Below are 16184 nucleotides of genomic sequence, written 5' to 3'. Positions count from 1 at the left end.
TTATGTCATTCCAGTACATAGATTATGTCATTCCAGTACATAGATCATGTCATTCCAGTACATAGATTATGTCATTCCATTACGTAGATTATGTCACTCCAGGACATAGATTATGTCATTCCAGTACATAGATTATGTCATTCCAGTACATAGATTATGTCATTCCAGTACATAGATCATGTCATTCCAGTACATAGATTATGTCATTCCAGTACATAGATCATGTCATTCCAGTACATAGATTTTGTCATTCCAGTACATAGATTATGCGTTAAATCTTCCTCTGACGTCCCCAACTTCTTCTACCATTCAAACCACTCTCTATAGACTCTTAGTACGAATAAAAAACCTAGGTCACATACATAGAAACATTTTATTTTATTTCTTTTGATTGTATTTCTCATCAAAGTATTTATGCCCCCTAAGCTAGTAGGAGATAGCGTGTCAGCAAGAGTTTGCTAGATAATATAACATTAAATAGACCGGGAGATGTTACCCACACTTTAATGGTGTAGAAAGTACCAAATTAGTTTCTTTTCTAGGGTACTTCGATACTATCCGTCAGCCTTCTAGTTTGTAATCCTGGACATTTTATGAATTCATCTTCAAATCCTAATACTTAATACAAATCGACTTACAGCCTGTGGAAATGACGCTCCTTTCAGAACCCAAGGCTCGCGTAATACTCGTAAATGTGTATTTTTTTCCAAAATTTGGTTCTTCTTTTAGACGATTTTATCACGGAATCATGTTCAGACCACTACTGTTTGGTTAAATCCAAAATATCAGTTCATTCGCTTTCCATAGAGCTTGAGAAAATGTAGTATTTTATAGAGACAAAGGTTTGAACTTAGTCCTTACTCTTTTTTAAACTACGACAATGTTTCTTAGAACGAATCCAAAAATTCAGTAGAGCCTATGAAAACGATGATCGTTTTCCGATTCCAAGTTTTGCATTTAGTTCATTATTTTTTTTAATTCTAACGGACTTCTTTTCCTACGATTCTTAAAAATTATTCAAACATTCCGTTCATTCGGTCCAATACAACCAAAATGGTACTTTTCTAACCCAAGGCTCCTATGGTTCCAGTAAATATGAACGATTATAATATATTGGAATCGTCTTGAGAACGTCATGTTTGGCTCAAATCCAAAATTTAATTTCGAATCCTTGTGTTGATTTCTTAATGTAATATCTGTAACGGACGTACTGCTCCGGGATCGGACGCGGTCGCCACATATTAAAATCTGCTATTTACCTTAACTTTGCCTGTCCTTAAATTGAATAAACTGCCTGTAAATGTATGAAAAATTATGTCAAAATGTATATTTAATGTCAATATGTAATGTCAATACAATAAATGAAACGTCGGAGCTTGGCTAGAGGTATACGGGCAGAGAAGTAGTGTGAGAGCTGGTAAAATCATAATCATATTTTAATTCGGGCACGATTGTTAGAACCGTGCCGAAACGTAGTGGGAAGCCGTGCCGTGCGCCATGCGCCGTCATAGCGTCACAAATGACCGGTGGTACGCCGTCATTACGTCCCACGGGCACGGTTCTGAGGATCGTGCCCAAACAAAGGAAGGCCGTGGTCACGTTCGGCCACGGCCCGAAACTACCGGCCGAGCGGCAGGGCGCCGCGATAGCGTCGCAAACACGGCTCACGGATTCCAGGAATCAAAGAGAAAGTGAGCCCGTGTGCGCGTCGTGCGCCCGCTGGCGGCTATAAAACGGGCAACAGGCCCTCAAAACGTCAGATATCCAGCAACCACCACCAGCTCTACACCTCTCTCTCTGCTCTGCCCTCTACCTCGCTCCGACTTCTGACTCTGCTCGCCTTCTTTCACTCTGACCCCCGCCTCACCCTGGACCACGGACTGCCTACCCCTTCGGACCAGACTCGGAATCAGCTCAAGAACAAGCGACCAGCAATCGGACCAGCTCTACAGCGGCTTCAGAGACGGCCCTGTTCTACCCCTCCACGCCACTGAAGGACGACATCTCACGCCTCCACAGATTGGGATCACCGGCCCCTTACAGTCTTGTGTGTCACACGATTACGTCTGATACAATATCTTCCTGGTGATTTTTTGACAGAGTTTAAAATATGTACCGAACAATATGCTTATTATTTTCACATTTATCCCGAAAGGATTTGAAAGGTTGTACTTAACTGGGATGGCTAAAATCTTAAGAAGTATTAGGTACGCTTCAAACTTCCACTTACCTTCACAAATTGTGATTTGGCTTGATCTCCGGTCGAAGAAACACTATAGCAAAACAGCGCGTTCATAAATGATACTTACTTATGTAGGTACTATTCAAAAGACTCGACCTCACCCCTAAAATAAAGAATAACAATATAAGTGCCTTCCTTACAAATTAGAAAGGATACAAATGTTCCGTTTGGTCCAATAGTCCAGGTCTTCGTCTCACTTAAACACGCCTGACATCATAGATCTCCATCCCATTTGAGTTTCATAAACATTGTTTTGTATTGAAAATTTAATTTTCAATTTGTAAAATATTTGGATCACGAAACAAGCACACATGGCATTATGAAATACTGTAATATTTTGTATTCATTCCAGAACGGCAAAATGCGTGCATCTTTATCTGTTCATTTATCAGAACTCGTAATAAGTGAACGTTTACTATAACATATCATTGAAGAAGAAGATAATACTAAACGAAACATAAAACAGATTGAGACATAGAAAATCAAAAAATGTAACGGTCTCAACTGGGAATCAATTTTTATTTTGTGTCTTGTCATTTTTATTGTCTCTTGTTTCATTTAGATTCATTAATATCATATTCTTCTTCAATGATGTAATAAATTGATGGGTATATTACATTCCGGATTCTACAACGTAATACTGGAAGTCAGGATTTATGTCAGTGCAGAAATTCTGGGACTAACTACCATATGTCTTTCTATTTGCCCAAAATACTATGCAGGGAAACAATTATACCAAGTCAGTGGACATCTTCAATTTATCTTGTATAAAATTTCGATGGAGCAATTCTGTTGTGTAGAGTAAATAATGGATATTTCTTAATATTCATATGTTAATATCATTATTTAGGAATATGCCCCGAAAAGTGGCGTTGATTAATAAATAAATAAATACATAAATTAACTTCAAAATTTAAAAGAATAAAACAAATTGTATACTAAAACACTTGTCATGTTTTGACGGAAGAAACTTTGTCTTCATTGTTTCAATCTCACTGTAGCAAAATTTATCACTTGTGCTGTATTTTTTGTATATTTCAGTGAAGTGTAAAACCAGCACTTTTAGATCTCCGTCTTGTGTAATAAAATTCGAATGTATGCCCGTCTTGCCACTTTGCTTAGTATTGTTAATGAGTTTGTCCGACTTTAGAGAGCATTTGCACTTAAGTCACGCTGCACCGGAACTCGGACGAGATTGTTGTAGAAAGATTTACGCTGCCCGGACCTGTTCAGGGCGATTTTAGTTTCCCGGTGTTTAGTTTTCTGATTTACCTGAAAATGCGATTAATTTAGGCATTTGATTTCATTTGCTAATACATCTTAAGCCCCGTCCTACCTGCCTTAGTTCTACGTCACCCTAAAGCAGCCATTGACAATCACGCAACGTGAAGTCAGTGAAAGTGGAAGGCTTTAATTAATAGTAAAGTTAAACGTGAAGTGGGTGAAAGTGGAAGGTTTAAATTAATAGTAAAGTTAAACGTAAAGTGGGTGAAAGTGGAAGGTTTAAAATAATAGTAAAGTTAAACGTGAAGTCGTTAAAAGTGGAAGGTTTAAATTAATAGTAAAGTTAAACGTGAAGTCGTTGAAAGTGGAAGGTTTAAATTAATAGTAAAGTTAAACGTGAAGTCGTTGAAAATGGAAGGTTTAAATTAATATTGTTTTATATATACAATAATATTATTATTGGGTTTATAAAAACAGTTTATTTTTAAACAAGTTCTGCTGTGTAATTATTATTACGCGTGACAGCTGTTTCGCCCTCTAAAGGCATTATCAAACTGTGGGTAGCCCACTTACAGACGATACATTTATATTATTTCTAGGTAGGTATTTTAATTTCAATTACTGATTTCTTAATTGATTTCTGTGTAAAAATGTTAGAAATTATTGATGGTTATTACCCTAGTAAAGTTTCCCCAATTAGTGTAATGTTTAAATTTGACTGAATGTCTTAATGTTAGTTATTCCCAAACGATGACTCATAGGATTATTTTAATAGTATAATTAAGTACTTCAATGTGCACTCGTATTTGCACTAGGTTTGAAGATATCTAGTAGGGGTGAACGAATTATATTGGTTTGTTCATTAATTAGAATAGCTTTCGGATTATTAGAATTTTTGTTAATTTCTAACTGCTCTAAAAGATTCAGTTTACGGCCTTTATTTTGTACGTGTAACGGAGTTGGTTTATTATTATCATTAAGTGAGTGATTTTCAAGTAAGGTACTCAAATTACAAAATAGTGGCATTTATAAACTCCAGTGTGACGAATGCAACGCTGTTTATGTTGGACAAACGGGCCGGTCCTTTAACACTAGGTTCAAAGAACATATAAGATCTTTTAAAAATAATAATAAAATACAATCTCAATTTGCCAAACATCTCCTAGATGAAAATCACTCACTTAATGATAATAATAAACCAACTCCGTTACACGTACAAAATAAAGGACGTAAACTGAATCTTTTAGAGCAGTTAGAAATTAACAAAAATTCTAATAATCCGAAAGCTATTCTAATTAATGAACAAACCAATATAATTCGTTCACCCCTACTAGATATCTTCAAACCTAGTGCAAATACGAGTGCACATTGAAGTACTTAATTATACTATTAAAATAACCCTATGAGTCATCGTTTGGGAATAACTAACATTAAGACATTCAGTCAAATTTAAACATTACACTAATTGGGGAAACTTTACTAGGGTAATAACCATCAATAATTTCTAACATTTTTACACAGAAATCAATTAAGAAATCAGTAATTGAAATTAAAATACCTACCTAGAAATAATATAAATGTATCGTCTGTAAGTGGGCTACCCACAGTTTGATAATGCCTTTAGAGGGCGAAACAGCTCTCACGCGTAATAATAATTACACAGCAGAACTTGTTTAAAAATAAACTGTTTTTATAAACCCAATAATAATATTATTGTACATATAAAAAAATAAAAAAATAAAATGGAGTTCTACAAATTAAACTTGATAACAATATTTAATTTAATAGTAAAGTTAAATGTGAAATCGGTGAAAGTTGAAGGTTTAAATTAATACTAAAATTAAACCATTAAACCCTCAGTTCTCTGGGTTATTGGCCGTTATATTTCTTAAAGATGCTGTCAGAAAGTCAGAGAATATGTGTGTATTTCCGCTTCTCAATAAAATCCAAATAATGGGATATTCCTGAACGTATCATTTTAAAACTAAAAAAAGTGGTAAGGTACGCTTTCAATTTTTATTTTTAAAAAAAATTTATATTATTTTTTAAATAAAACATTAAAAATTGTTCACCTTACGTTTTTTCATCGAAACACTGTATTTAAATTATGACGAAAAATAACTTATTTTTTAGACAAATGTATTATAAACACACTGCCCTATCATTTTTTGTCGTTTTATATAAAAATAAATATTAAAAAAAATTATTCACAAAGTTTAATAATTTTTTCTCAAATTGCGGTCGCAACCTTTGGTTTCATAGAGGTGTACATTTTAATTCTTCTGTTGTTAACTTCGATATTTGAATGTAAAGTTTTGTGTTTTCTCTTTTAGTTTAGTTCATATTACTAACTATGACGGTTAAAAAATTGTCATTTTTTACCTAACTAATTGCATTTATTTTATTTGTTTAATTTATTTATTGGATAATTTGTATAGCGCCGCTTTTGTGAGATATCACCTCAGGGGCGCTTTACAGTTGATGCAGGTATTAAAAAATATATAAATATTACACAAATAGAGTGAAGTTAAGTTAAGTAAAATGAAGTATAGGAACAGGTGACACGAAGATAGAAGATGGAGACTCTGCAGCAAGAATCCTAGGCGGTGACGAAACTGGGCCAGCTGCTGCAGCGAAAGAGTCCACCGCGTCCACCAACAGTGCCAGCACGAGGTTCGTCATCCGTCCAGGTATGTGTCTGCTGCTAATAAAGCGCTGATACACTACCCTATCACAGATACCAGCATGCTTCCATCTTACCGAAATTTACGTGTGTTTAGTATTGAAACAGTTTTTTGGATAATACCTACCATTTTTCTTATCATACACTATCCATCTGCTTCCCTAAAAACAGCCTTACCCACATTGGAGATATTATGAAGATTTATGTTGCACTGTAAATTGTCGCAAGTCAGTCCGAAGGTACCACCTTAGTATTGTCGTTGTATTATTCACATGCAAATATCAAAATTCTCTCGTTTTTCTCGTTTATCTCGCTGTGGAGGAAATTTCACCCGAACAACGCAAGTGCATCGAGAGGCCTATTTCCCGGATTCATGGGAATTCCAGGTAGGCTGTTTCCTTCATTCCACTTTTTCCGTGATTTATTCAGAGCCAATTGAATGAGCTCTTTACTTTCATTTTTTAATATAAATTTGATTTACAGTTCATTTTAATATGTATTAGAACACGTAACAACGTGAATTGCTTAATTTTATCGATGTGGATTATTATATTTATCAAGCGATGAGGAATGATAATTTTACTAATTGAAAATATTCTGGTGGGCTCTTAAAAGAGGGTTTTAAAAGTTTCAACCTGAGAACAGTTTGTTTTCAGTAGTTAGAACATAATTTATCAAATAGTGCACTGACTCCAGCAAAACAAATATTATTGATAATTATTATCCTCGAATATAGCATTAATCTGACTAAAGTGGAGAACTTTATCAAAAATTAACTTATAAATTAAACCCGCGTAAGTATTAACTGCTGTCGTTGACATTTTGAAAGATCACGATGACAGTAGTTTGGTTTTATAAATAAAAAAGGGAACCCGTTCCACTATTAAATTCAATTATTGTTGTAAGTAATATTGGTGATATCTAGGCTTACGACCCATACACGGATTATGTTCTAAGCCACGCTAAGCTCGACATTCCAACAAGCTGAGTTTCAAATCAACTGATATAATGGACCCACAAGTAGTATTTATTTAATAAAACCCGTAATACGATTTAAAAAAAGCGAGACATTTAAGCAACCGTAAGGGTTTTTGATAACTATACCTACTGAATTCAAGACAATACCTTTTTTACATGGCAACATAACATTAGAAAACATTATATTTTTACCGTTTATACCAGCTTAGAGGATTGCTAATTGCCAATAGATCATTTTTATACAAAAAAAATATAGTGGGTAAACTTTTATCGACGCTTGTTGAGTTACAATATAATGTAGTAAAACACTGTTAAGCCATCATTCATGCATTACGTTTCCAATTGATCAAATCCTCAAAGAACTGTCTGCGATAGTTTCAAAAATAAATTCCAAAACTTTGTTTTCAATCTATGAACTTTATTGTTAAACTTTTTCACATTCCCAAACTACTATGCATGTGAAAATACTTCAGTTTTAAACTTTCAAACTAAAACTATTTTCATTTTACGTGAACCATCTGAAAAATATGCCCTGTTCAATTTACGTGCATGGCTGGCTTTACAATGAATGAATTGGAAAATAAATTGTATATATTCTTGTATTGACAATAGTTTCGTTTGTAAACATGAAATCATATTACCTATAAACTCGTACCGTAGATGATTGCTGAATCTTTTTTTTTTATTATTGAAGTAATTAATTATTCTATACAACTGAAACATTGATAAATAACAGTTGTTTTAAAATAATTACTAAACAAACAAAAAAATAAAATTTTGAAACCTTTAATTTATTTTAAAATTTAATTTTGCGATATTTTTGTGTTGTTAATTTTTTTTTCACTTTCTTTCTCTTATGCATTTTTAACCCGACGGTAATAAATAAGTGGAATAAAGTAAAATAGTATTTAAATTAATTACAAAAAATTATAAACGTGAGATTTGATTTGTGAAATCAATGTTTTTTAGTATAAAAAAAACACTTATTATAATTATTACAGAGAACGTCAAGAACCTTTTGATATGATAATTTTATAAAAAAATATATAATATATTGTCCAGCTTAATTACCTTGATGACTTAAGGTTTAAATTCGACTGAGGATGATGGCTGTTTTGGATTCTTACGAGAACAAATGCGGCCAAACAATTCTAGGACTTTGGTCAGTCGTAAAGTTTTCCATTTGACGGGAAATAATTCTTCATTATAATCGGATATCTTTAATTATTTTTGTTAATTTCTAGATTATTATTTTTCATCATAACAACAGCGTCACGTGGCCTCACAATTTTTACCCCTCATGGATGTTTAAAATGTTACCTTGCTAAAATATAGACTACTCCATCACACCACAACCGTAAACGGTGTTTTTGTTACACATTGTATAAGAGTTTAAAAGTTTAAATTCGAGTTGGTACTAGTAAAAAATATCTTTAACTGGGCTCCGAAAGAACTGGCAACGTCGAAATTTAGAAGACTGACACGTGAAATTCTAGTCTGGAAAAGTGAGATCATTTCTGGAATATTCATTTTTAATCGATTGTTACTGCGTGAATTTAATGAAAATTCTATTTATTTATTTATTGATTGTTAGAATTTTTAACCTCACTACGACAAGCCTGTTTTGAGGTTAAGGTCTATGAAAACGATATTTTTAATAACATAAATATTTTATGCATGTGAATGTAAATATTAATCACAAAATCAACGTTTATATTGCGCTTACAATGAAAACACATTTTTTTATTGTTATTCTCTCGGAATTATTTTTTTTTAAATTGTAATTTTTTATTGTGTGATCAATAAAAAAGTAAGATGACAGTTTTCTTGCAGATGTAATGTTTTCACCCTCCCTCAACGTTCTTATTAACGGATTAATATTTTGCTCGTTTGATTTGGCTCTTCTCGCGGTTTATCAGCCCTTCAATCTTAACGAATTAATATGTCACGTTGTGTCAATTTTTTGTTTCGACAGGGATTAATTCATTGAAGGATCCTTTTAATTGGTTGTGGTAACTTTGGTTCTTTTTAGATGAGGCGTGTTACATTCTGTATGGTTTGAAAATAAGACAATGACCGACTACCCTGATTTAAACTACCTTTTCCTACCTTGTTTGCTCGCCCAAACGTTTCCGGTTGCTGCAGTTGATAATGTGCTAATATAATGAGACAATTAATTACAAATTAAGTACATGAAATTCACTATAGACAATTCAATTCAAGATGCACAAGATTCTAAGTTAATGATTTGACTATGGATTGTTAGTTTTGTGAGTTATTTCTATGAGTAGGTATTTTCGGGAATAGCTAGAGACAAAACATGTGTTGCTTTCGATTGGTCTCCGTCCAAATCCCATCCATCAACGTGACCAGCTCGAGAGCAGCCAAGTTGATGGTCCAATCCCAACACCTCCAGAAATGAATTGAATATCGCTCAGCGACAGATGAGATAATGACATGTTTTGCCTCCTGCCGGAGGGTGATGAAGGTGGAATGTGGGTCCTTGGTGGTAGCTGTTGTTCTTGATGTTGATGATGAATGATGAAGATTCATCTTATACCGTTAGGTACAAGGAGCTGCTCTGGTCCGGTGGCATGATAGCCTGGTGTCAGGAACCATTTGGGCCACGTGGGTAGCGCGAGGTTTAGGTCGCGTCAACCTCCCCCAAATCGATGATGAGTTGAGCTTCGCCAGCATGCCGAAAATTAGGAGTCCACTCTACTAACCTCAAACATAAACATATACTGAAGTGGTTTGCATCAGCAACGTCAGGAGTTCGGGAGTCCCGTGAACACCCCTCTGGTTTACGCTCGTAAGGATAATGATGAATTCAGCTTCAGTTTGTTCGACTTCGCCTCTGCAGTCACGCTACTCCAAATAGCTCCTGGCTCCAGTCTATACAGCTTCTCGTTCCAGTAGAGGTAATGACACATATTTATCATATGTACAATACAGAACATACTTCAAGTCTTTCGTCCACACTCAAAATAGTCATGTCAATATTTAATTTGGATGAGGGCGTCCATCCGACATAACGAATGTTTCCTAGACGGGAGATTTTACCCCACTTCAAAGTCATGGTCATTCGCTCTATTGTTTGTTACCCTCCGTTCGCTTCAAATATCAAAGAATGGTAGAAATTGATATCCTCGACTTCCGGCGCTAAGGATCAGGGATACTGGAATCATCAGGTCGTGAATCTGAAATCATCCGATCTCCGTCAGCTCAAACGGTTTCAGTCGGAGTCAATTTCCAACCTAATTCTGGATGACTTCTCCTCCTATAGTGGGGTAAGTACTTATTGAATTTGACAGGAAGGACGTCAGAAAGCGCCGAAACAACTTCATATTCGTCACGATCCCTTCGTTCTGTCAGCGAGAAAATCCTCTCCATACGCCAGACAAGAATAGCATAGCCCTTATCCGCTTTGTTCCTTCGTCTACCAGCTAACTCAAGTAGGAAAGCCCATTAGCAATTTTCGTTCCCTTCGATTTGAACTCCGTGAAAGCGTCCTCTCACCAGCTGAAAATACTCGAAACAGGGGTCCATTCAGGGTGACTATCTAAAGCTGGTCCGCCAACACCTTCGACAGAAACCGGTGCTTTTTACGGGAATAACTCAACCACACCAATAGCAGGGGAAAAAGCCGGCGCTGCTATACTAAAATAGACGTTATCTCGGTATCCAGGGTTATCGACTTTGCTAACACAAAAGTCCCTATTAGGCAAGCCAAATTACAAATTTCGTTCCCTTCGCTTTTGTCGCTTTGGTAAGATAGGACAGCCTACGGAAAATTCGTATACTTCGTCCCCGTCAAACCTATGAAAAATTAAAATCTCGCTTGATAGAATAGGAATGCCAGACAGATGCACTCTCTCGGCGACTAGCCTCGATCCGCTGCGTTATTCCGATTCAAAAATGAATTAAAAGAGGGATGTTTGAATAAATTATATTTAATTAAATATATTTTATGAATTCCGTATAGAATAAGTTGAATTCCCAAGGAGGATACGACAACTCATTTTCAAATAACAGGCATTGAAGCATTTAATTAACCGTTCTATCCGTTACTATAAAAACACTGCATAAATACAATGGTTTGTGTTCTATAAATTTTGGCGCTAAATATAACTACTAGAGAATTATTAAATCATTTTAAACTCATAAACAATGTCTATTGTTGGATGATCTAAAGCGGTTTCAGGGTAACCGTTCTTCGTCCCTTTTTTAATGGCCAGGTCTCGTAATTTATGACCTCCTTCGCTAACGGGTACCTATAGTGCTCAAGTTAAATACCCTTACTTCAAAATACAATTGGATTATTTGGTTTACATTAAGGAAATAAGTGTTAATAATTAGATTATAATAGACTTACCGATACATCTTAGTGTCAACAATCCAAATAATTATAAAAAAAAAAACACAGTCACATGCAGAAAACTCATGCTGTTAGAAAACCGCACCTTCTACACTAAATGATTTTAGCCGTGTTCGCGTCCCGACGATTAATTCTTGTTGACGCCCTTCCTAGTTTTTACTAACTCGACTATCTTAAAACGCTGACCGATCCTGATTATTCCTGACCGTCTCCCAGACCTTGAAACTCTGACCCCCTTGACTTTATTTCCCGCCTCCCAACGTTTTCAAAACCTGACTCTCTTGAACCGCTTTTTTCACCCTCGACTATCGACTTTCTTCTTCCGTTCTTCAACGCTGACTGTCTTGAACCGCTTTTTCTAACCACGACTATCGACTTCCTCCTTCCGATCTTCAACGCTAACTGTCTATCCGCCCGGGCTCCTTAACCACGACTATCGACTTCCTCCTTCCGATCTTCAACGCAGACTGTCTTGAACCGCTTTTTCTAACCACCGACTATCGACTTCCTTCCCCCGTTCTTCAACGCTAACTGTCTTGAACCGCTTTTTCTAACCACGACTATCGACTTCCTCCTTCCGATCTTCAACGCTCACTGTCTCGACCGTCTCCCCGCGCTTTCAAATCCAGACTCCCCCTTCTCAAACCAACCCCCCCAAATCACCATATGCGATTTCTAATTTATGTTCTTTTGAATTCTGAATGCTTTTTGTTTTCAAAAGACAGAAATGCACTAAAGGAACACATCAATTATGGCCCTAGAACCTGTCACATTAATTTTAAATCGTTTCAAAACCAATAAATTGTTACTCCTCCAGTAAAATGTCTAACTCTTTGTTCAAAGGATGAAACTCGACTACCCCCAGTCCAGTGGCGTGTTGGCCCACCAGCATTTTAGCTCGGCTTACTATTATCAACCACCATCACGGAGGTCTCTGCCGATACAGTGCATGTTCCTATTTTTTTTCTCTACCCTAATAAATCTAAACACTTGTTTTAAAATCAGTTGTCCAACATCTGGTAATCTCCTATGTCGTGAGACCAACTGAAAATTTCTTTCCCACCATAATAAATCAACAATAAAAAAATTTATCCCAGGGCGAGTCCATCACAGCTCCCTTCTGGAAAAATAATAGTGGGAGTAGATACGGAGATAAGCTATTGTCAGCTATTATTGTTCCATCACCCTAGCAGCAGAACACGTTTGAACTCGCCAATAATATTTTTTTTTTCTCAACCCTTCCTAGGTTTCACTCGCTCCCCACTGCCCTGTTCTTGTCGCTAAAATTGTTAAAACTCCTAATCCCTTTTACCTTTTATTTTTTTTTTTTTTTATATATATTTTTTTTCTACGAAAGATCTCCCAATCCGCCCCTGTCTCGCTCGACGTTCTTATTTTTTTTTTTTTCCTTGGCCGCACGCTATCAGTTAAACCTCTGGTAGGTCCGTTATGGGCCCCTTTTGTTAACCTTTTGTGTGTTCCTGCCGTTCTTTATTGTTTTATGACTGAGCATATAGTAACCGAGATCTTGAGAGTTATTTCGCATTAATTATTCGCATTTTTAAGCGTTGGGTAATTTGTTTTGATGTTTTAATTCATGTGAATAGGACTCCTTCTATATGAAAAATCTATTAGTGTACCTATATGTTTTGCGGTAATTCAGTTCCGTCTAATTAGAGTGGATAATCTCTTTACCAATTTAATTGATAAATTATTTCTCGTAGAACCGTGTGTCTAATTTTCTATTGCTCCTTACAGGACGCCTAATAATAATAATTATTATTATTGAATAATTTATATAGCGCCGTTTTCGTGAAAAGCTAACTCAAGGAACCTAATATTGTAGTAGCTACTAATATTTTGATAAGAGTTTTGTTGAACAACTAAGTCGTATTATGAGAAAAGAAGTGTGGAGGGGGAGGGGAAGGAAAAAGGGGTAAACTATACAAATGAAATCTCTTTCAAACTACGCTGTCTTACATTAGCCAAACAATAACGGTGAATGGTGATCAGAACTCAAACATTGACCTCAGCGTGTCTTAGGCTATACTCTAATAGCTGGCGACCCACTTCTTAAAGGTACCGTGACCTACCAGAACCCACCACGCCTGAAGGAAAACGAATTGAGACTTCCCAACACTTCCAGATACTGTTCCAGCGTATTCACTTCTGTGAACCTACTTTACTGTCTCTAAATGGGGAAAGTAATTGCATCCCATATCACGATGCTGACGCGAAAATGTGTCATGTAAGTTTCGTCTGATGAAGCCCTCCTTCCACGTGCTGTCAGACCTACACTTCACCTCTTAGAATCTGTTGTAATTAAGCCAAGATTGCGTTGGCTTACATCAGGTTCCAGGTCGACGCCATTGGAGTATTTGATAGAACTTTAACGGGTTTATCCCTACGGAATATCGCGCGAACATCTCTTCCACATAACCTTGCAGGATCCTCGCAGGTTACCTTCAGCTAGACGCCTCCAACAGCGAATTACACTCTTTTCATCCCAGAGTCTCTCATGTCTTCTCACCCTGTCTGTCATTCCTTTTTACATTGCATAAAACCGCGAAAGAGTGAAGCTTTCAGTATGCCGCGCTGATCCGCTCAGTTCACGCTGGCGTCTTCGTCCACGCGATAGCGCAGGAAAAAAAAACCATTTCTGCTTGCTAATATTTGTGTGATATTATTACAGCGAAACTATCTAATTCTCCAATTATGAAGTTTAATCGTAGGTCGAAAATCGGGACAGGGAAAGGTTTAGTAATGTTGATGACACTACCGAGGTAATTAATGTTGATTCGATGGGGAGTCTGAAAATTATCAGGGAAACCCTAGGTATAAATATGTTTATATGTATACATATTTTTTTTTCACGAACCCTTTATTTCAATACGCAACTTTTATTAGAATCTTAACACTCGTGTTTCTATTACGTTTCACGGATCCTATTATTATTCAACCGTTTTGAATTGAAGGCCCCGATCGATTTTACATTTGAACTGTGCTTAAGATGAGTTAGATTATTATTTTTATTAATTATGTTGATCCCCCCGTTTATTATTGTAGTACATGTATTTTGTTTAATTTGAGAGGAATTTAATTGTTTTATTTAAGAAAACTTTATCACTGATTCACGCCGTAATGTCCTCATCATCACTTTATTCAATTAGCAAGTTAGGTTATATCAAAATTGAATCAATTTATTGTAGATATTCACTGCACAAGGACACGGCCTTCTTTTCATGGAAGAATACCCGTTAGGTAACGAAACATAAATACTCTACCAGTGCACACTTTTATTGTTCACTGAATTTTTTCTAACATTTCAAGATAATATAAATCTGTTCCGTCGACCACTTATAAATGGTCAAGTTCATAATAAGTTACGTAATAAGCTATTATTTGGTTTTGTCCCCCCCGGGAAGAGGCTCCGGTCTAGTAGTACAATACATCTTTGTTTAGATTTTACAACCGTCTTAACTTTCTCACCGTACGTATTATTGACTTTAAAATGTTTTGTTTAAATTGCACTCTCCCTTCCGTCTCCTTTCAAAGTTGAACTTCAAAAAAAAACTGTTATCATAAGTGATTTTTTTTTTGTTGTCCCTGGTTTTCTACCCCCAAAGTAACACGGGCATGTGCCTAGCATGGCGGTCGAAAAAATCCTAAATGCATTTACTAAATAATTTCAATGAATAAAGAAACATAAAAAAAAGTTTTATCTGTTAATTCAGTCCTTATCGGAGGTTGGACATCAGCCTCTAGAATGAACTGGGTTTGTGTCTACTACTTGAAGAAACTATTTTCTCCCTCCACAATGTAATACCTTTAATAACTATGTCTTATCGGAGGTTGGATGACAATACAAAATTTTGCTGTACAATTTTATTTAAAATTTAAATAATCTAATTTATTCCCTACTGATAAATTCACGGATATTTTTATTACGGATACAATTTTATTTGAAGTTTAAATAACCTAATTTATTCTCGGCTTATAATTCACGGATATTTTTATTTCGGATATTTAGCATTTAAAGCAAATAAACTAATGCGCTGGTGTTAGGTCTACTACTGAAGGAACTATTTTCTCCCTCCACAATGTAATACCTTTACTCACTATGTCCTATCGGAGGTTGGATAACATCATAAAATTTCGGTCGTATATTTTTATTTGGAATTTAAATAAACTGATTTTTACCCTACTGATAAATTCACGTATAGCTCAACTATTATTGTAGAAATTCACTACCTTCCGCATTTTTGTATTTAAAATACTGAACTGTTAGCCCTGGCTTTTTTATATATTTTTTTTTCATTGTCTTGAACCAAACAGAATGTAAAACATTTTAAAACCCCACCTCCTGGTCCAACGGCATCACTGTAATGTTTTTAAAGTTCCTTTGGTCAAAACCAAAGGAAAGAAGCCAGATAGATCTTCTTAACGAATTAATATGTCTATTGTTGGATGATCCAAGCGGTTTCAGGGTAACCGTTCTTCGTCCCTTTTTAATGGCCAGGTCTCGTAATTTATGACCTCCTTCGCTAACGGGTACCTATAGTGCTCAAGTTAAATACCCTTACTTCAAAATACAATTGGATTATTTGGTTTACATTAAGGAAATAAGTGTTAATAATTAGATTATAATAGACGTACCGATACATCTTAGTGTCAACAAT

Source organism: Hesperophylax consimilis, chromosome 4 (genome assembly GCF_061612785.1).
Source record: "Hesperophylax consimilis isolate HC1 chromosome 4, BYU_Hcon_1.0, whole genome shotgun sequence".
NCBI classification, from domain to species: domain Eukaryota; kingdom Metazoa; phylum Arthropoda; class Insecta; order Trichoptera; family Limnephilidae; genus Hesperophylax; species Hesperophylax consimilis.
This window is presented reverse-complemented; position numbering follows the sequence as displayed.